The sequence below is a fragment of the Falco naumanni genome, chromosome W (genome assembly GCF_017639655.2).
Source record: "Falco naumanni isolate bFalNau1 chromosome W, bFalNau1.pat, whole genome shotgun sequence".
Classification (NCBI taxonomy): Eukaryota; Metazoa; Chordata; class Aves; order Falconiformes; family Falconidae; genus Falco; species Falco naumanni.
In genome coordinates, this window is record NC_054079.1 from 25,417,969 (window position 1) to 25,440,053 (window position 22,085).

Genomic DNA, 22,085 nt, shown 5'->3' on the forward strand with positions numbered 1-22,085 from the left:
GGACATGGTGGTACCGAAAATAGAAGGAAATTGATTAAATATTGTAATCAATGGTGGCCTTTGTATTGTATAAATTGGGGAGTGATGCGAAATGGCCTCAGGAGGGAGGAACGTTAGATTATAACACTCTCCTGCGATTAATGTTGTTTCTGAGAAGAGAGGGAAAATGGGACAAAGTATCATATGCAGACATGTTCTTTGTCCTCCAGGACAAACCCGAGTGGCAAAAGGACTGTGGATTAGTACCCCCTCGGGATCCTATGGTACTAGCACTAGAAAGAGTGCGGGATTAACATCACCTGATCTTTAATTATGGCTCTAGAAAAGGATGGGAAAAAAAACTGAGACCTAAACTAGAAAAATGTTCTTGTTGAAATTTTTGTGTTAAAAAGCTCAGGTTGCAGTTCCTTCTGTGGAGCAACCAGAATGAAACATGTTGTAAGATAAAAACTTGTACTAATGTATGTAAAACCTGAGGGGGGTGGAGAATCAAAGACCTTGTGAAAGTGTTAAAGTATTGGGGTGAGTTTGTACAAACCCCCGTACCCCCTCGAAGGTGCGGCTGAGTCATGCTGGATGCACGGCAGGGTGTTTGCTGTTTGCCTGCGAAGGCTGATATGTAATAACACAGACTTAAAGCAACAAGTAGCAGATTTGCATTCAGGGTAAGAAAGAGTTAAAACAGAAGTGCTGCTGCAGAGGCAGGCTTGTGTAACCTGCAGAGCAGGAACAGCATCTCCTGCCCCGAATCCTCCTGATGGTGGGGAGGAGGGGGTTGCTATTCCTGACAATTGAGCAGAAGGACCTGACAATGTCACCCCAATTGCTGCAGCATTTGCAGTACAACAGGACCCATAACTGCCCTTTAGGGCAGGGAATGGGTATGAGGTGGAATTTTAGTGAATACGAAACCAACTTATTTGTTGAACTTCAGTAAAAAAATAATTATTTGTTACAGTTGTGGGAGCTGCTGGCCACCAGGAAAACATCCTGAAACCTTTGAAGTACAAACTAAGAAAACAAACAAGAATGCCAAATTCCCCAAAGGCCCTTCTTGGTAGGGACTTATTAGAACAATTGGAGGCAACAATCAAATTTAAAAAAGGGGAAGTTACTCTGGAGGTAAATGATCACCAATACATACAGGTTATGAGCCTATCTTTGGCCAGTACTCCTATAAAAAGGGAAATTGATACCAGAATTATTGATCAGGTATATCCTGGAGTATGGGCAATTGACATGCTGGGACGTGCCAAGAATGCATCACCTGTTATAGTAAAATTAAAGGAAGGACAGGGTGCGATAAGAATTAAACAATACCCACTGAAAAGGGAAGATAGGGAAGGAATTCATCCAAATATAGAGCGATTCATAGAATTAAAATTACTAAAAGAATGTGAGTCAGAATTTAACACACCTATCCTCCCAGTTAAAAAACCTGATGGGTCTTATAGGATAGTTCAAGATTTAAGGGCCATTAACAAAATAACAGAGGATCTGTATCCTGTAGTAGCTAACCCCTATACCTTACTAACCACCCTGACACCTGACCTAGCTTGGTTCACAGTTTTAGACTTAAAAGATGCCTTCTTTTGCCTCCCTCTCCATGAAGCCAGCCAAAGAATTTTTGCTTTTGAATGGGAAAATCCCAGAAGCGGTCGAAAGACCCAGCTCACATGGACGGTGTTGCCACAGGGGTTTAAAAATAGCCCCACAATTTTTGGAAACCAATTAGCAAAGGATTTGGAGTTATGGGAACCACCACCAGGAGAAGGGAAAGTGTTACAATATGTAGACGATCTTCTTATTGCAACCAGAACCGAAGAATCTTGTATTATTTGGACTGTGAGCCTGCTGAACTTTCTGGGACTACAAGGATATCGGGTTTCTAAGAAGAAGGCACAGGTGGTGTTACAACAAGTCACATACCTAGGGTACGAGATCAGTGCCGGACAACGGGTCCTAGGGAAGGCCCGAAAAGAAGCCATATGCCAAGCCCCCCGACCACGAACTGTAAAGGAACTGCAGACATTTCTGGGAATGACAGGGTGGTGCAGGCTTTGGATATGTAATTATGGCTTGCTTGTTAAACCATTATATTCCCTGATAGCAGCTAATCAGAAGGATCTTCAGTGGGATGCTGAATCAGACAGAGCTTTCCATGAACTGAAGAAAGCCTTAATGTCGGCACCAGCACTAGGACTTCCTGATGTGAGTAAGCCATTTTTCCTATTTTCCCATGAGAAACAGGGAATGGCATTAGGAATACTGGCACAAGATTTGGGACCATACAGACGGGCAGTGGCGTACTTCTCTAAACAGCTGGATGCCACTGCAAAAGGGTGGCCTGGTTGCCTGAGAGCAGTAGCAGCTGTCATCCTAAACATCCAGGAGGCCCGGAAGTTTACCTTGGGCCAGAAAATGACTGTCTTAGTATCCCACACAGTGTCTGCAGTCCTTGAAACAAAAGGGGGGGCATTGGCTCTCCCCACAGAGATTCCTAAAATACCAGGCCATAATGGTGGAACAAGATGATGTTGAGATCGTGACTACAAACATCGTCAATCCGGCCTCATTTCTTAATGGGAATGTTGGCGAATCAGTCGATCATGACTGTCTAGAAACAATCGAAGCCACTTATTCTAGTAGGACAGATCTCAAGGATGTTCCTATTAATGGAGCTGAACATTGGTTCACGGATGTGAGCAGCTATATGCTGAACGGAAAACGACATTCCGGATATGCTGTTACAACCTCTGAAGAAGTGATAGAATCGGGACCGCTACCAGCTGACACTTCGGCACAGAAGGCTGAAATCATAACCCTTACTCGAGCTCTGGAGAGAGCTCAGGGAAAACCTATAAATATTTGGACTGATTCTAAATATGCCTTTGGAGTGGTACATGCTCATGGAGCAATATGGAAAGAAAGGGGACTGTTAAACTCCCAAGGAAAAATCATCAAACATGCGGAAGAAATTTTGAAACTCCTAAATGCGGTCCAGCTTCCTGAAAGGGTGGCAATTATGCACATCAAGGCACACCAGAAAGTGAGCACAGAATTAGAAAGAGGAAATGAACTGGCGGACAGGGAAGCAAAACAGGCAGCCAGAAAAGCAATCAAGGTAGAGGGTGCGCTAATACCCGATGGACAAATATCTCTAGAAGGTAAACCAGACTATACTAAAGAAGATCGCAAACTGATTTCTGACCTAAAGGATCATATAATGAGGAAGGGTGGGCTGTAATCTCACATGGGAGAATAGTGATTCCTTCCTACATGGTATGGTCAGTAGTTCGGGAAGAACATAGAAAAAGGCACTGGGGGGCAGAAGCTCTATATAAGGATCTCACTAAAAACATAATAGCACGAAACTCGTATACTACTATTAGACAAGTAACCCAACAATGTGATCTTTGTCTCCAGACTAATCCTAAGATTACCAAGGGGCCAAAGTTGGGAAAAATTGGGAAAGGAGATGTTCCAGGGCAACATTGGCAGATTGATTTCTCGGAACTTCCTAAAAAAGGGGGGTATTGATATTTATTTGTGCTAACAGATACCTTTTCAGGTTGGCCAGAAGCCTTCCCGTGCAGAACTGCTAAAGCCCGGGAAGTGACCAAAATACTGCTCCAAGAGATAATACCTAGGTTTGGAGTCCCAGCGGTAATGTCCTCGAATAGAGGACCACATTTTGTGTCCAGAATAGTGCAACAGATCAGCCACCATCTAGGAATAGATTGGCAATTACATACCCCATACTGACCACAATCAAGTGGCCAGGTGGAAAAGATGAATCATCTAATCAAACAACAGATTGTCAAGCTCGGTCAAGAAACAAATCTAACTTGGCCCCAGTCTTTGCCATTAGCTCTTACACGAATTCGAACTAGACCAAGAGCAAAAGAGGGGCTTAGCCCATTTGAAATTTTATATGGACGACCATATGGGGTACAAAAGGGGACGTCTTCACAGATTGGTGAAGAAACAATGACTTCCTATATGGTGGCACTAAACAAACAATAAGAATTGAGAAGCATGTGATGGGAACACGCAGTAGGGGTCTGGATGGACCTGTTCACGATATACGACCAGGGGACTATGGAACCACAGTGGACCGGACCTTTTCAAGTCCTACTCACGACCTACACTGCAATCAAGGTTGAGGGACAGAATTCTTGGATTCACCATACCCGGATCAAGAAAGCCCCTGCAACTTCATGGAAAGTAACCCCAGATAAAAAAAGAACTGAAACTCAAATTTACTCGGACAAATGGGAACAATGTGGGTGGCAAGTAAGTGAACCTGGGCGGTTGTGGATCCACTATATGGGAAGAGCACCACAACAAACAATATAGAACAAAAGAGTCTGGGACTAAGCCAGTGGCCAGTCTTTCCCAACTTGTTATCGGTAAGCCCCAACTCAAACGAAGATATTTTTGATCAAAACAGATTTATATGTATATATGAGGAACGTTTAGATTCCTAAAATGATCAATAGTGGGTTTAAACCATTTGTGTTCTTTTGTACCCTCTCTCTTGCCTACAACCAAAAGCCTGATAACTGGCCTTGGAATCATGCCCAGAAAAAACACACTGGAATAATGGGAAAGGTGGACTCAAAGACGAAACTAGCTATGGTGTTTTTTTCTGAAAATGAGGTGTACCAAAAGAATCAATGGGATCGGGAGGATGTACACAAAGTCGACCGATTATGGGGAAAATTAGGAGATAGGATAAAAGTAGGGTGTCAAACATACAATGAAAAAGATAACACCAAGATTTCAGGAGACACCCTGATTAATGTCAGAAAGGTAAATAAGGAATTTACCCTTCTAAATACAGCCATGTGCTTTAATTCACGGGAATGTTGGCACAATTTTACCTTAACTGAGCCCATCTTTATAATATGCCTAGGAAAATATACCTTTGAACATAGAACATGGGCCAGAAAGATAGGCGACAAGTGGCAAACACTAGATTTAGAATCTTGTATTATGCGAGAACAGCAAGGCTTCCTCTGTGAAAGCAATACTATAATGGCCCAGGATACTTGTTTAGATACAGATTAGAAAATATGTCATTTTGAGGCCCAACCAAATGCAAACTTGAAAACAGTAATTATATATGCAGGGAAGGGATGTGCATGTTTGAGAACTAAGTGTAACACAATAACTGTAGATGGGGAGGTAAAGGAGACTGCACAATATTCAAATTACTGTATCTGTAATTTTACATCTAACTTTACCCTATCACAGACGATAATTCCTACCCCCATAGGACTAAATATAAGCAGAATAAAAGAACTATTAAAACATGCAGATTTTACAACGTATACTGAAAGAAACCAAAGAAAAGGGACATGAAACTCTTCTTATGATCCATCATGATGTAGAGGGGATCAAGAAAGTTTTAAAAAAAGGTAGAACAGGATGGAAACCATAATTGGTGGGATACTCTCTTTGGCTGGTCACCTTCTGCAACAGGAATTCTTAACACTATGGTACACCCCATTGTGATCTTATTGATCAGTTTAGGAATTTCCTTAATACTAACCATTATGTCATATTTGTGGGTTTGGAGAATGTTTAAAAGGGTAACACTTATGTATGATGCTTTATATCATTCGGGAAGACTGCTTAAGTAAAAGAATTTACTTAGTTTGATAGAAAAGGGGGGATTGATATGGAGAAATAGTGTGAAATGGGGACGCTTAACACCGACTGTGATTGTATATGTCTGCTCAAGGAATGTGGGTATGGTGACTGGTCATGGGTGCGGTGTCTGGTCACATAGGACTACAGTTTTTGAGGAGACACCTGCCCCTCTTCCTCTAACAAAGGGGAGACGGGGAGACGCCTGCCCTTCTTTCTCTAACAAAGGGGCTATTTAAAAGAGAATGAGAGAAGATGAGAGACATTCAAATGCTATCTAGAGGGAGGGAGTGCTAAGTCTCCTTGCTGGAGAAGATGGGATGGTCACAAGAACATGACTCACCTACAAACCTGCAAGACCACCACATTCCAGGAAACGGACTGATAAGCTAATTAACATACGAAGCGGGGTTTAGGTAACAAATATGTATAGGCGCTAATTGAATATTCATTTGTTTCATTGTATAAATGTGGGATGGTTCGTCACTTCGGGTATGCACGCTTGTGGAGGAGCGATCCCCCGTGCATCTGCGCGCAATAAACATACCTACTTTATAACTTTCGAGTTATAGAGTCAAATTCCGCACGTCAATACCAGTCCCTGCACTGGGAAGAGATGCAAGTGCATACCTCACACACATGGGCTCCCCAATGGTCCAAGAACCACAAGGAGATGACAAACAAACAAATATTTCACCAACAAACTGGGCTTGACTGGCATTCCTTATTAATGCACATGATAACTGCATTACCTAAAGCTTGATTCATCTCTGTGCGCCACACAAGTCACCAGCATTATCCCTGTTGTGTGATGGAGAAACCTGCAATGAGATTAAAGGACCTGCTCAAGGCCATACAGCAAATCCATGGCAGATCTGAGAGCAGAAGCAGGATTAGGACAACCTCAATCAGTGCCACCATTCATATGGAAAAATTGTGTGAAATGGGGACAATGGACATCGATTGTGATTGTACATGTCTGCCCAGGAATGTGGGTATGGTGACTAGTCATGGGTGCAGTGTCTGGTCACATAGGCACACAGCTCTGAGGAGACAACTACAGTTTTTGAGGAGACGCCTGCCCCTCTTCCTCTAACAAAGGGGAGACGGGGAGACGCCTGCCCTTCTTCCTCTAACAAAGGGGCTATTTAAAAGAGAATGAGAAAAGATGAGAGACATTCAAATGCTATCTAGAGGGAGGGAGTGCTAAGTCTCCTGCTGGAGAAGATGGGATGGTCACAAGAACATGAATCACCTACAAACCTGCAAGACCACCACATTCCAGGAAACGGACTGATAAGCTAATTAACATACGAAGCGGGGTTTAGGTAACGAATATGTATAGGCGTTAATTGAATATTCATTTGTTTCATTGTATAAATGTGAGATGGTTCGTCACTTCGGGCATGCACGCTTGTGGAGGAGCGATCCCCCGTGCATCTGCGCGCAATAAACATACCTACTTTATAACTTTCGAGTTATAGAGTCAAATTCCGCACGTCAGTTTTGGCGAGCCAGGCAGGAGGATTTCTGCTCGGCTGAGGGACCAGCTGCGGAGCGGACGCTCCTAGGCGCGCCCCGGGAGATTTCCTCGGAGGAGCCTCCTCTTCTCAGCTGTTCACCCGGGAGCAGAAGAGAACCCCTGGATCCGCGGATAAAACGGTATGTTTAGTAACGGGGCGGCTGGTGAGACGCACGGAGACGTCCGGCGCGCAGCGTAGTCCCCAGGAGGAAAGGTACCTTGGTAGGGGGTTTGCTGACCAAGGGGTGGCCGCTAGCGATCTTGAGGGCAGATCGAGCAAACCCGAGGTTACTGCCATTCCTAAAAGCCCGGAGGCCTCGTGACGGAAAGCGGGGGGCGGGACGGAATAAGGCGGAATCTCACAGGAACAAGAGGGACCTCATGGCAAAAGGGAAGCTTTTGCGTAGGAAAAAAAAAGAAAAAAAAAGAAGAAAAGGAAAAAAAAAAAGTGAGAAGCTAAAAACTTCCTTTAGGTTGTCTTAAGGTTTGGGGAATTCCTGAAATGTAACAACTGAAATAGCGCTCTGTGTCTTGTTTGTTCTAGGTGTTGTCATGTTACATGTTCAAAATTCGGAGTTATGAAATGAATGTTGAAAAATAATAATATTCTGGTAATTCGTGGCAAATAGCGGAAAACTTAACACTCTGCTTAAGACCAGGAAAAATTAGAATCTGTTTGTTTTTTTGGCAATTGCTCATTGAAATGCATACTTTGTGAACTGTCAGTGTTCCTAAAAGTTGTACATAAGTGCACGGTACCGTATAACATACTGCTTGTGTGACTGCGGGCTGCCCGGAGAGTGTGAATGGTGTGATTGAGATGCGCATTTTGATTTTCCGTGTATAGCTTAATTATTTTGACTGAGTGTGAGTGCAAGAGTGCTTGAGACACGCGTTTGAGTGCAAAACAAGTAAGAAGCTCTATCCGCGTTTCCGACCTTGGGTGGCTAAGGCGGCCGGAGAAAAACAAAGTAATTAAATTTGCAAAATGGGAAATGGAAGGAGTAAGCCCTGTGAAAAATCGCCCTTGGGTTGTATATTAAAACATTGGAGTGATATCGTAGGACATGGTGGTACCGAAAATAGAAGGAAATTGATTAAATATTGTAATCAGTGGTGGCCTTTGTATAAATTGGGGAGTGATGCGAAATGGCCTCAGGAAGGAGGAACGTTAGATTATAACACTCTCCTGCAATTAATTTTGTTTCTGAGAAAAGAAGGAAAATGGGACGAAGTATCATATGCAGACATGTTCTTCGTCCTCCGGGACAAACCTGAGTTGCAAAAGGACTGTGGATTAGTACCCCCTCGGGATCCTATGGTACTAACACTAGAAAGAGTGCGGGATTGACATCACCTGATCTTTGATTATGGCTCTAGAAAAGGATAGAAAAAAAACTGAGACCTAAACTAGAAAGATGTTCTTGTTGAAATGTTTGTGTTTAAAAGCTCAGGTTGTAGTTCCTTCTGTGGAGCAACCAGAATGAAACACGTTGTAAGATAAAAACTTGTACTAATGTATGTAAAACCTGAGGCGGGGGTGGGTGGAGAATCAAAGACCTTGTGAAAGTGTTAAAGTATTGGGGTGAGTTTGTACAAACCCCCGTACCCCCTCGAAGGTGGACTGAATCATGCTGGGATGCATGGCAGGGTGTTGGCTATTTGCCTGCGAAGGCTGATATGTAAGAACACAGACTTAAAGCAACAAGTAGCAGAATTGCATTCAGGGTAAGAAAGAGTTAAAACAGAAGTGCTGCTGCAGAGGCAGGCTTGTGTAACCTGCAGATCAGGAAGAGCATCTCCTGCTCCAATCCTTCTGCTGGTGAGGAGGAGGGGGTTGCTATTGCTGACAATTGAGCAGAAGGACCTGACAATGTCACCCCAATTGCTGCAGCATTTGCAGTACAACAGGACCGGTAAGGGCCCCTCTAGGGCAGGGAATGGGTATGAGGTGGGATTTTAGTGAATACAAAACCAACTTATTTGTTAAACTTCAGTAAAAAAAAATATTTTGTTACAGTTGTGGGAGCTGCTGGCCACCAGGAAAACATCCTGAAACCTTTAAAGTACAAACTAAAAAAACAAATGTGAGAAACTATGGACTAGGGTATTGTTTATTAAGATTTATGTTAAGCCCAATGTAAAGGTCAGACAGCAAAAGATATGAAATCGCTTATGCAAACAGCCACCAGACACCGCTTGTGTAAGGTAGGATAACCGCAATTGCTTACACAAACTAAACCAGATACCGCTTGTGCAAGATAAGATAACCACCAGATGTCCAGGAACTGACAGAAACAGGACAAACAACCCCATATAAGGACATATGAGTGAGGGGTCAACTATGGGACGAAGGAGGAAGACTTCTTACTTCGGCCTCAACGACCACCAGGAGGCAGAAAACTACCCCCTAACAACAACTGAAACATGCGCAGAGTACCTCCACTACTTCATGAACATGGAAGTAAAGATGTATAAAAAGGGACTGTTTGAACTGCTCAGGATGGCAGTTGGTGGAGCGCAGACTCCCCTGCTGTCCAGCGCTGGTTTTGCTCATATTCTACTTGCTATAATTAATAAAATTTTAATTGGATTATGATCCGTTGTGGTCTCAATTTATAACAATTTCTGGTGCCTGTGACTCGGATAAGGAACGGTGGGCTTTGGTCCTCCGGGGAGGCGCCCCGCGACATTTCGCGGCCCCGCGACCAACAGCTTACTCCAACCTTACCGACGAACCTAAATTCTAGGATATTGAGCAAAAAAAGGACTGGTAAAATCCCATAAAATTCTGTGCACGGGAGTCTGGACAAAGACGCAGGATGCGTAAGTATATTGCGAATTTGTTTGCGGGTTTGCCGTTCGGGCGGGATTGGGTTTCCTGGTATATAACGAGTGAGAGGTTCGATATACTGAACCAAGCGAGTGTGGACTCTTAAGTACTGCGTCTCCCATCTCCCGCGAGGGACTGGGCCAGGAACAAGGGGAGCGAGTGAGTGTATGTTTGTGGATATTCCAGAAGATGGGGGCGACTCCCATGGGAAGGGTACCTACTGTACCCAAGAATACCCCTCTGGCATATATCTTAGACAATTGGAGATATTTCCCTGGAACCCTAGGGAAAGATAAGCAGAAAATGATAGAATATTGTACTAAGATATGGGGAGGGAAGAAGATTTCTAAAAATGTCTTTTGGCCAGTCTATGGGTCAGAAGAAGATTGGGTAAGACAGCAATTAAACCTCTGGGTTAATAATAAAAAAACCCCTTAACCCGGAGGAGAGTCAATATGCGGAGGTGTGGCTAGAAAGACCAGGAGCTTGACTTTACCTGCTGAATGAAATAAAAACTAAACAAAAGAAAAAGAAGGAAGAGTTAGACGAAACCCTTCTAACCTCCCCTCCTTACATTCCTCCTGCTCCCGCAGAGGTCCCCAGAGCGCCCACTCCCCCACCAGAGTCGGAACAAGGGTCTCCCCCTCTTCCTAGACGCGTAACTAGAAGTCAAAAAGGGGCAGCTCAGATGTACCCCCTAAGGGAAATACCCATGGGGGGACCTCAACCTGTGATCGGATATATTTCCGTACGCCTAAACTCGGCTGACCTACGAGATTTTAAAAGAACCGAGATGGGAAACTTAATTGAGGACCCACTCGGAGTGGCAGAAAGATTAAATCAATTTTGGGGACCAAACCTTTATACTTGGGATGAGATGCAATCTATCCTTGGTCAATTATTTACTACCGAGGAAAGAGATATGATTAGACGAGCAGGAATGAGACTGTGGGATGCTCAACATGCCCAGGGACCCCAAGCAGATATTAAATGGCCACTCCAAAGACCTTATTGGGATAATCAGGATCCGGTGCATAGAACTCATATGCAGGACCTGAGAACTATAGTAATTCAGGGGATTAGAGAAGCAGTACCCTGTGGCCAGAATATCAATAAAGCATTTAATGAAATGCAAAAGAAAGATGAGAGCCCCACTGAGTGGCTGGAACGACTGAGGAAAGCCCTTCAGCTGTACTCTGGGGTAAATCCAGACAACCCTTTAGGGCAAGCGCTCCTCAAAACTCAGTTTGTGGCAAAATCATGGGAAGATATCAGAAAGAAGATTGAAAAGTTAGAAGACTGGCAGAATAGAGGGTTGGATGAATTATTGAGGGAAGCTCAGAAAGTCTACGTAAGGCGGGAAGAAGAGAGCAGCAAGCGACAAGTAAAAATGATGGTAGCAGCGGTCAGAGAGGATCGCAAAGGGCGGATTGATGAACACAGATCTGCTGGAACGAAACAAGGGAACGTAGTAGTAAAGAAGGAACAGAGATGTTGTTTTTACTGTGGAAAGAAGGGACGTATAAAGAAGAATTGCAGAGAAAGGATCAGGGATGAGGAAATATTGAAAACGGAATAGGAGAGTCAGGGGGTCTATATCTTAGGGGACCGGAGTCATCATGAGCCCTTGATAAAATTAAAAATAGGTCCCCATAAACAAGAGTTCACCTTTTTAGTAGACACGGGCTGAGAAATCGACTATTAGGCAAATACCTGAGGGATGTAAAGTTTCCCCTGAAAAAGTACAAGTAATTGGAGCAAAAGGAGAACCCTTTAAAGTAAGCAAAATCAAAAATGTGGTATTTGAAACTGAAAATAAATTTGGAATGGGTGAACTCTTGCTCGTCCTTGAAGCAGAATTTAATCTGTTAGGACGAGATTTAATTGTTGAATTGCAATTAGAAATTAAAGTGAAAAATCAAGAGCTAACGGTGTCTGCTTATCCTTTGACCGTGGATGATCAAAAACAAATTAACCCCGATGTCTGGTACTCTCCGGACACAATTAGTAGACTGGAAATCCCACCGATTAAAATCCAAATTTCCGAACCCCACATACCTGTGAGGGTAAGGCAATATCCCATATCCCTAGAAGGACGGAGAGGATTAAAACCAGAAATTGATCGATAGTTAGCACAAGGAATCTTAGAGTCTTGTATGTCACCCTTTAACACTCCCATTCTGCCTGTAAAGAAACCCTAAAACCCAATTGGGAGGGACCTTATCTTGTTTTGGTTACAACAGAAACAGCTGTCCGGACTGCTCAGCGTGGATGGACTCATGCCAGTCGCATTAAAGGCCCAGTGACGAGACCCCACTGGAAAGTAATCAGTACTCCAGGTGACACCAAGATAACCCTGAAAAGATAACGTAATGATAGAGACTTTATTTGATTATTTTGCCGCATTACCTTTTGGTTTAAAGTGTGTATTGCCGTTTATATTTGCTATAATTATTTCTTTTTTTTATCTATTATATATGGAAGCGTACAAAGTGTGTTGAAGGAAATTGCTAAACTTATGCAACCACACAATATTGAATATAGAAGATATGCTGATGTAAATAATATATGCACTCTAGATATACGAATTAGGTGTAATAATTTGAACTGCAATTGTTATCCATTTGCTTGTTTCAGGTGTAAGGTATGCCAGAATAAATGGTGGACACACTACGAATGTGGATACCCTCCGATAGGAGTTTACACACAGTGTTGAAAAATCCAAAGAACTCTCACTGAGTAGAAATTAAAACAATTAGAGTCTAAACACGAAATTATTCGAGAATCCCATGAGTGGTGGGAAATTTTTACCAAAGGAATAAACCCTCAATATTATTGTTACCACTCCAACGAACCAGTCCCCTTTTGTAGCTGAAATCTTGGCTATAAAGTGCAGAAGGGAAGTACTAACCGTGTCTTGCTTTGCCCCATTAGTTAAAGCTGCAAAGTGGGAAGCCTATGTAAACAGGCAGAAAGCCCGAAGCAGCTGTTCTCCTGAAGAATTCCCTTGCTGCCGAGAAGATGGTACACCCCGTGGCTCGAAGCAACCGAGTCGACGGGCAAGGCAGAGGAGGAACAAACTGTGGAGAAAAGAACCAGAACAATGGGACACAAAAGCAGCAATGGCCGAACTTCCCCAGGACTGGTAAAAATATACTTAAATTGGCAAAATTGACAGACACCCTTTTTCCTGGTATACCGTTAGTTTTGTTATTGATAATAACACAAGCAAATGGAAACCCTCATGAACCTATGGCCTGGAAATTATATAATTTACCAGAGTCAAAATTAATTCAAACTCAGATCGGTCCAGGGAAGTGGAATTTCTCCGTGCATCTATATTCCCTGATACCTATAGAACAGGGCTCCCCTGTTTTTACCCCAGATCTAGCAAAGCTTCAGGCCCAATGCAAGGCATTTTATATATGTCCAACCACTTTGTTGTCTGCTTTAGCAGGACCGCTTATTATGTTGATTCTGGGACTTATAATTGGGCCTTGTATACTACGCTATATTTTACATTTTATTAAAGAACGGTTTGACATAGCTAAATTGCTTATTTTAACTACGAGGTCTGGGGCAAAATATAAGAGTGTATCTATTAATGAGGATGAAGATTGTTGTGAATGCGTTATGCCACGTGAGAACTATGCCTATTGTAATTGTGAGGTATTACCTTGTGAGTGTTATGATAAATGTTGGGATTGTGGAAAAGGTTTGCTTGCAGTGCCGAGAATGAAAGTAGCGTCTAATAAACAATAATAGGATAGAAAGAAAAAGGGGGGATTGTGAGAAACTATGGACTAGGGTATTGTTTATTAAGATTTATGTTAAGCCCAATGTAAAGGTCAGACAGCAAAAGATATGAAATCGCTTATGCAAACAGCCACCAGACACCGCTTGTGTAAGGTAGGATAACCGCAATTGCTTACACAAACTAAACCAGATACCGCTTGTGCAAGATAAGATAACCACCAGATGTCCAGGAACTGACAGAAACAGGACAAACAACCCCATATAAGGACATATGAGTGAGGGGTCAACTATGGGACGAAGGAGGAAGACTTCTTACTTCAGCCTCAACGACCACCAGGAGGCAGAAAACGACCCCCTAACAACAAATGAAACATGCGCAGAGTACCTCCACTACTTCATGAACACGGAAGTAAAGATGTATAAAAAGGGACTGTTTGAACTGCTCAGGATGGCAGTTGGTGGAGCGCAGACTCCCCTGCTGTCCAGCGCTGGTTTTGCTCATATTCTACTTGCTATAATTAATAAAATTTTAATTGGATTATGATCCATCGTGGTCTCAATTTATAACACAAATAAGAATGCCAAATTCACCAAAATCTTTGTTGGGATGAGATTTATTAGAACATCTAGACTTTTAAAGAAGGGGAAATGAAATTAAAAGTTAAATATGATCAAGTAATTGAAATATTGAGCTTATCTTTAATTCAACAGAAAAGAGGAAAAGAGGACCTCCCTGAAGTAAAAGAAATTTTTAACCAGGTGTATCTGAAAATAAATTCCAGGAAAGGTGAAAAATGCTTTACCTGTTACAGTAAAATGATAAGGGGAGGCTTGCCCAGCGTTCCTTATCCGAGTCACGGCACCAGAAATTGTTATAAATTGAGACCACAATGGATCATAATCCAATTAAAATTTTATTAATTATAGCAAGTAGAATATGAGCAAAACAGCGCTGGACGGCAGGGGAGTCTGCGCTCCACCAACTGCCGTACTGAGCAGTTCAAACAGTCCCTTTTTATACATCTTTACTTCCATGTTCATGAGGTAGTGGAGTCATGCTTTTGTTGTTAGGGGGGTCGTTTTCTGCCTCCTGCTGGTCTTCCTCCTTTGTCTCATTGCCCTGTTTCTGTCGGTTCCTGGACACCTGGTGGTTATCTTATCTTGCATCAGCGGTGTCTGGTTTAGTTTGTGCATTGCGGTTATCTTATCTTACACCGGTGGTGTCTGGTAGCTGTTTGCATAAGCGTTTTCATATCTTTTGTTGCCTAAACTTTACATTGAGCTTAACATAAATCTTAATAAACAATACCCTAGTCCATAGTTTCTCACAATCCCCCCTTTTTCTTTTTATCCTATTATTGTTTATTAGATGCTACTTTCATTCTCGGCACTGCAAGCAAACCTTTTTCCACAATCCCAACATTTATCATAACACTCACAAGTTAATACCTCACAATTACAATAGGCATAGTTCTCACATGGCATACGCATTCACAACAATCTTCATCCTCATTAACAGATACACTCTTATATTTTGCTCCAGACCTCATAGTTAAAATAAGCAATTTAGCTATGTCAAACCGTTCTTTAATAAAATGTAAAATATAGCGTAATATACAAGGCCCGAATATAAGTCCCAAAATCAACATGATAAGTGGTCCTGCTAAAGCGGATAACAAAGTGGTTAGCCAAGGTGAAACATTAAATCAGTTTTCATACCATGACCTGCCCGCCTCACGATCCTTCTTACGTTGATCTAATCTTCTCCGGAGTTCAGACATGGTGTCCTGGACTACTCCCATATGGTCAGCAAAAGAACAACATTCTTCATTGAGAGCTACACATAACCCTCCTTCTTTTATTTTTGCTAAATCCTCATCTACAGCCATCTGCAAACTTTGTAATTTCTGACCTTTTACTAGGGAGGCTATGCCTGTACCTGCTCCAACTCCGCCCGCTATCAGCAGTGTAGCTAGGGTTACCACTGTAATTGGCTCTCGTGGTTTGTTTTTTTTGTTTTTTTTTTTGCGTAACACCTCCTCAGAGGTGTGATAGATAGCAACAGTTTCACAACCCCAATAGCCACCAGTAAAAATGACCTGGATAATTACAATAACTTCTGCCAGGGTTACTTGCTGGACATATATAAAATGCCTTGCATTGGGCCTGAAGCTTTGCTAGATCTGGGGTAAAAACAGGGGAGCCCTGTTCTATAGGTATCAGGGAATATAGATGCACGGAGAAATTCCACTTCCCTGGACCGATCCGAGTTTGAATTAATTTTGACTCTGGTAAATTATATAATTTCCAGGCGTTCATCTTCGTCACTTCCTGAAGAGAAATACTGGATTCACGAGTGAAGAAGTCTGTTTTCATGTTACATGAGACTTTGTTGGACTGTTATTCTGCTATTCAATTTCTAGTTCATGTTTGTACTTTGCATCAAACACACAGTTTTCAAAATAACTCCAAAGGGTTGGGTAATACATATAATAATAACATACAAAACCAAAACCTAAAAATAACACTTTTTCTTAACACATTCCCTTTTTTTTTACATGCGTCACTATCATGGCTACACTATAGGGATTTCGCATGCGCGGTCTTTCCAGATTTTTCCAACACATTCTGTGGGGCTTTAAAATCGCGCATGCGCATGTTCAAAGGTATACACGGACCATTGGTGTGATAAACAATGGCTACTGCGTACCCAGATGAAGTCCCAAACCTATTTCCCGAGCTTACCACTCCAGTAAGTCTGTTAATGGTAACATTTATGGCACTATGGCCAAATGACAGGTCCCTGTTTTCAATGTAAGGTTTTCTCACCACCAGACCACCACGTCACCTGCCAGGGAAGACGGGTCTAGAGTGGACATTTCGCCCTCTGAACATTCTGTAAGGTGAGTGTTCTCAAAACATTTAACCTATATGGTTCATTAGAAAGAAGATCAAAACTTTTTTTTTTTTTTTTTTTTTTGTTGCTGTTTAGGCAGAGGGTGCGTTTTTCTGTTATCTCACGTCAAGAACTTATGGCGGAGGTGAAAAAGTATAAAAGGCGTTACCATATCCTCGTCTTTGCGTTCCTGGCGCTTGTTTTTGTTGCTATTCTATTTTTTTTTTTACTCAGCTTACATTGTTATCTGAATTGTTAAGAGTCAATTGTTTCCAAATTCTTGTTGGCTATTAAAATGTTATTTTGTGTGTACATTTTGTCATACTACTCGCATTTGTTTAACGCCATCGGGTGAAACCATAATAGCAAATTGCATGTTAGTTATAACGTGTTGAATTAATCTTATAAAACATGGAACAGCACATGGCAAAAACAATAAGGTGGCTAATCCACATAACAAATAAAATAGGATTTGTTTTACCCAGGGGCTCCCGAGAAGCCAGGAAAACAAGTCAATATTTGTCTTTCCAAGTTCGGACGGGAACATGGGCTAACTTCCCTATCTCTGATGTGATTTGTTTAACTACCTCACCATTGTCATCAATTTTCAAACAACAATTGGAAACATTTACTTTACCACAAACACCTCCTTCTTCGGCTAGCAGGTAATCGAGAACCATCCTGTGTTGATAAATTGCATTTCACATCAAAAGCTTTAGCTGTTTGATTAGTAATAATTTCCAAGACAGCCTGTAGACGAATGATATGATTCAGATTGTAGATAGGTTCTCGAGCACCGTTAATAAGTTCATTAGGATTCCAAGTTGCAGGTCTATAATACTGTATGATACGTTGGGGTGTCCATTCATTTAATAAATATTGGTACCCCCCCCAATTCTTGGGAGTCTGGAAAAATCAACTTGCCACTGTTGCCCTGGCTAATTTTCAAACACATTTCACATCGCTGAGTCACCTGTTTTATTACCATATACAAGTTTCGCCCTATCAATTTCTGATTTAGACTTTTTATATAAATTATCAGCTCCCCAATGCATCTTATTATGTTCTATTACGGCTGTGGTCCATATTAAATTGGATGGTACCACTATACGACCATCCCTCAAATAAGTCCACTTATTTATTTTATCATTCATGTCCTGAATTACCTTTAAGTTTTCTTTAGAATAAATTGGCTCCTGATCTGTACTTACAGTTTGGATTTTACCGTCTGGTATTAAGGATAATTCCTCCTTTCCTACCTCCTCTGCTACTTGTATGGCTTCATGGTCGGCCAGGCGGTTTCCAATTTCTAAATCAGTGCCTTAATGGGCCATCTTATGTTCTTCCTTCCTGGACGACCCTCTTATAACAGAGGGGGCCATTCCTCACATCAAGGTCTGGCATGGCACATGTTCCCACCGCTCAACGCCTACTGGGTTGCAGCCAGCAGCAGAGCTCAAGATCCTTCTTGGTGGCAAACACAGAGGCCAACCCAGTCTTGCCCTTGATTGTGGTAGGAGGCACCTGACCAACCTTATTCCTTGTACTTCGTTGCCAATGCAGAGTTTCATCTGCACATCTCATAACAAGTCACAGTCATGGTAAAACACAGATTTACATTAGTAGAACTACTACAGAGTGTATTTTATTTTAGTTTTTATGCAATATTCCCCACAGCCTTGCTGACCAAGGGATATTGTTTTACCTGAACTAGGCAGGCCTCCCGTTTATCATTTCTACTCTAACAGGGAAAGCATTTTTCCCCTTACCTGGAATTTACTTCCAGATATACCTGGTTAAAGATTTCTTTTACTTCAGGGAGGTCCTCTCTTCCACTTTTCTGTTGAATTAAAGATAAGCTCAACATTTACTTTTAAAGGTTTCAGGATTTTTTCCTGGTGGCCAGCAGCTCCCACAACTGTAACAAATTCTTTTCACTGAAGTTTAACACCAAATAAGTTGGTTTTGTATTCACCAACTTTTCTACATCACGATTACCTTAGTAAAAATCAACTCGAACCTTTATCCAGTCCTATTCACAACTAACTTTCAAACATCTAAATTTCCCCATCAGAGATTCACATTTACTCTCCTCAGACCCGCTGCCTGCCCTAGAGGGGCCGTTACCGGTCCTGTTGTACTGCAAATGCTGCAGCAATTGGGGTGACATTGTCAGGTCCTTCTGCTCTATTGTCAGCAACAGCAACCCCGGGCGGTGTCTGGTAGCTGTTTGCATAAGCGTTTTCATATCTTTTGTTGCCTAAACTTTACATTGAGCTTAACATAAATCTTAATAAACAATACCCTAGTCCATAGTTTCTCACAATCCCCCCTTTTTCTTTTTATCCTATTATTGTTTATTAGATGCTACTTTCATTCTCGGCACTGCAAGCAAACCTTTTTCCACAATCCCAACATTTATCATAACACTCACAAGTTAATACCTCACAATTACAATAGGCATAGTTCTCACATGGCATACGCATTCACAACAATCTTCATCCTCATTAACAGATACACTCTTATATTTTGCTCCAGACCTCATAGTTAAAATAAGCAATTTAGCTATGTCAAACCGTTCTTTAATAAAATGTAAAATATAGCGTAATATACAAGGCCCGAATATAAGTCCCAAAATCAACATGATAAGTGGTCCTGCTAAAGCGGATAACAAAGTGGTTAGCCAAGGTGAAACATTAAATCAGTTTTCATACCATGACCTGCCCGCCTCACGATCCTTCTTACGTTGATCTAATCTTCTCCGGAGTTCAGACATGGTGTCCTGGACTACTCCCATATGGTCAGCAAAAGAACAACATTCTTCATTGAGAGCTACACATAACCCTCCTTCTTTTATTTTTGCTAAATCCTCATCTACAGCCATCTGCAAACTTTGTAATTTCTGACCTTTTACTAGGGAGGCTATGCCTGTACCTGCTCCAACTCCGCCCGCTATCAGCAGTGTAGCTAGGGTTACCACTGTAATTGGCTCTCGCGGTTTGTTTTTTTGTTTGTTTGTTTTTTTCCTATCCTTTTCTAGAGCCCTAATCAAAGATCAGGTGGTGTTAATCCCACACTCCTGTCACACAAACATATCAGCACACATTACTTCATCCCATTTTCCTTCTCTCCGTACTGCAGCAAAATATTATAATTTATAGTTCCATTACAAAGCAACTTTTCCCCACCTTCCAGCTTATAAAGTGGCCACCATTGATTGCAGTACTTTATCAATGTTTTCTTATTCACATTTCCACCAGCAGACCTTCCAATATCCCTCCAGTGACTCAAAACACACCCTAGCGGATTTTTCTTTAAAATCCCACCACTCTGCTTTCCTCCCATTTTTCCCAGCTTACACTCACAGAACACACTTATCACTTACAGAATTACTACTTACAAAATGCAACACACAGGTATCTTTCTACAGCAACACCAAGAGCTCACTATTATTATCAAAAATATAGCCAAAATCACAGTAACAATTATCAAAGTCAAATTCCACATTCCATAAATCCGGTAACCAAAATAAGCAACACTGCAGCAAATAAGCTTTATAAGCAAACTTGCCAGATTCTAGATGGCAATTAAATGCCGATAAAACCCAAACAGAACCAGAAGTATACTTAGGGTGTCAGCCACAGAAGTATACCTGAGTTTTCCAGACCAGACGTATACTTGAGAAACTAGTCCCCAAGCACACCCAGACGTATACTTGAGAAACTAGTTCCCAAGCATACCCAGATGTTACCCTGCGGAAATCAATTTTCCCATTTTACGGGTAACCCCAGATTACCGGTAATACCAGAATACAGCAATAAAGAATACTATCACTTACAGGAGATGGGATTCTTGTCTGCCTCCGCAGTGATCCGATGAGTTGGGGAGTCCCTCCGGGAAAATCCCGGGGGTACCCAAGGGAGTCCACTTCCCAGCGGGTCCTACGGTCAGGCAGAGAGCCGTCCCATCTGGGGTGCCAGATTGTTTCAAAGAACGTCTTCAGAATTTCTTAGTGATTAAGAATTCTTTATTGTCGGCGCCGGGCGTACGGGGGATCCTTCCACCAATCGTACACACCCAGAGGGGCAGATTATCTTATATTTATATAATGAAACAATGAATATTCCATTAACGCCTATACCCTCGCTTCATATGCTAATTAGCTTATCAGTCTTTCACGCTTGCGCAGATTCGTCCAAAAATTGTGGGCCGGGGTCTTTAGAATGTGGGCAGTGGTCTATGGGAGGAAGGCTGTAGGTCTTCCTCATGGTGTACTTTTCACCTTTTGCTCATTTGCAGTGTTCTTATCAGTCTGAGGTAATTTATGCCCTTGCTGGCCATCTGCTTTTCTTGCTTAATTATTTCTTTTACCCTTATCTGTCCTCTCCTGCTGAAGTGTTCCACTAAAGTTTTTCCCATGATTTTGCCACAAACTGAGTTTTGAGGAGCGCTTGCCCTAAAGGGTTGTCTGGATTTACCCCAGAGTACAGCTGAAGGGCTTTCCTCAGTCGTTCCAGCCACTCAGTGGGGCTCTCATCTTTCTTTTGCATTTCATTAAATGCTTTATTGATATTCTGGCCACGGGGTACTGCTTCTCTAATCCCCTGAATTACTATAGTTCTCAGGTCCTGCATATGAGTTTTATGCACCGGATCCTGATTATCCCAATTAGGTCTTTGGAGTGGCCATTTAATATGTGCTTGGGGTCCCTGGGTTTCCTCCCAATCTTCTTCTGACCCATAGACTGGCCAAAAGACATTTTTAGAAATCTTCTTCCCTCCCCATATCTTAGTACAATATTCTATCATTTTCTGCTTATCTTTCTCTAGGGTTCCAGGGAAATATCTCCAATTGTCTAAGATATATGCCAGAGGGGTATTCTTGGGTACAGTAGGTACCCTTCCCATGGGAGTCGAAGGCTTGCTGCCCTTCGCCCCCATCTTCTGGAATATCCACAAACGCTCCCCTTGTTCCTGGCCCAGTCCCTCGCGGGAGATGGGAGACGCAGTACTTAAGAGTCCACACTCGCTTGGTTCAGTATATCGAACCTCTCACTCGTTATATTCCAGGAAACCCAATCCCGCCCGAACGGCAAACCTTGCGAACAAATTCGCAATATACTTACGCGTCCTGCGTCTTCGTCCGGACTCCCGTGCACAGAATTTTTATGGGATTTTACCGGTTTCTCCTTTGCTCATTATTCTAGATTTTAGGTTCGTCGGTAAGGTTGAGTAAGCTGTTGGTCGCGGGGCCGCGAAATGTCGCGGGGCGCCTCCCCGGAGGACCAAAGCCCACCGTTCCTTATCCGAGTCACGGCACCAGAAATTGTTATAAATTGAGACCACAATGGATCATAATCCAATTAAAATTTTATTAATTATAGCAAGTAGAATATGAGCAAAACAGCGCTGGACGGCAGGGGA

At 42.2% G+C, this 22,085-nt stretch overlaps 2 long non-coding RNA genes across 2 annotated transcripts; one reads left to right on the top strand and one right to left on the bottom strand.

Annotated features, from left to right (window-relative positions):
- Positions 1–6,762: 6,762 nt before the first annotated feature.
- LOC121080633 lies at positions 6,763–14,186 on the bottom strand. The gene is made up of 3 exons (XR_005825453.1): positions 14,161–14,186; positions 9,261–9,617; positions 6,763–6,773 (listed from the first exon to the last, which is right to left on the bottom strand). It is a non-coding gene; the product is annotated as an uncharacterized LOC121080633 (long non-coding RNA).
- LOC121080632 lies at positions 12,266–13,129 on the top strand. Its single transcript, XR_005825452.1, has 2 exons — positions 12,266–12,349; positions 12,945–13,129. It is a non-coding gene; the product is annotated as an uncharacterized LOC121080632 (long non-coding RNA).
- Positions 14,187–22,085: the final 7,899 nt, after the last annotated feature.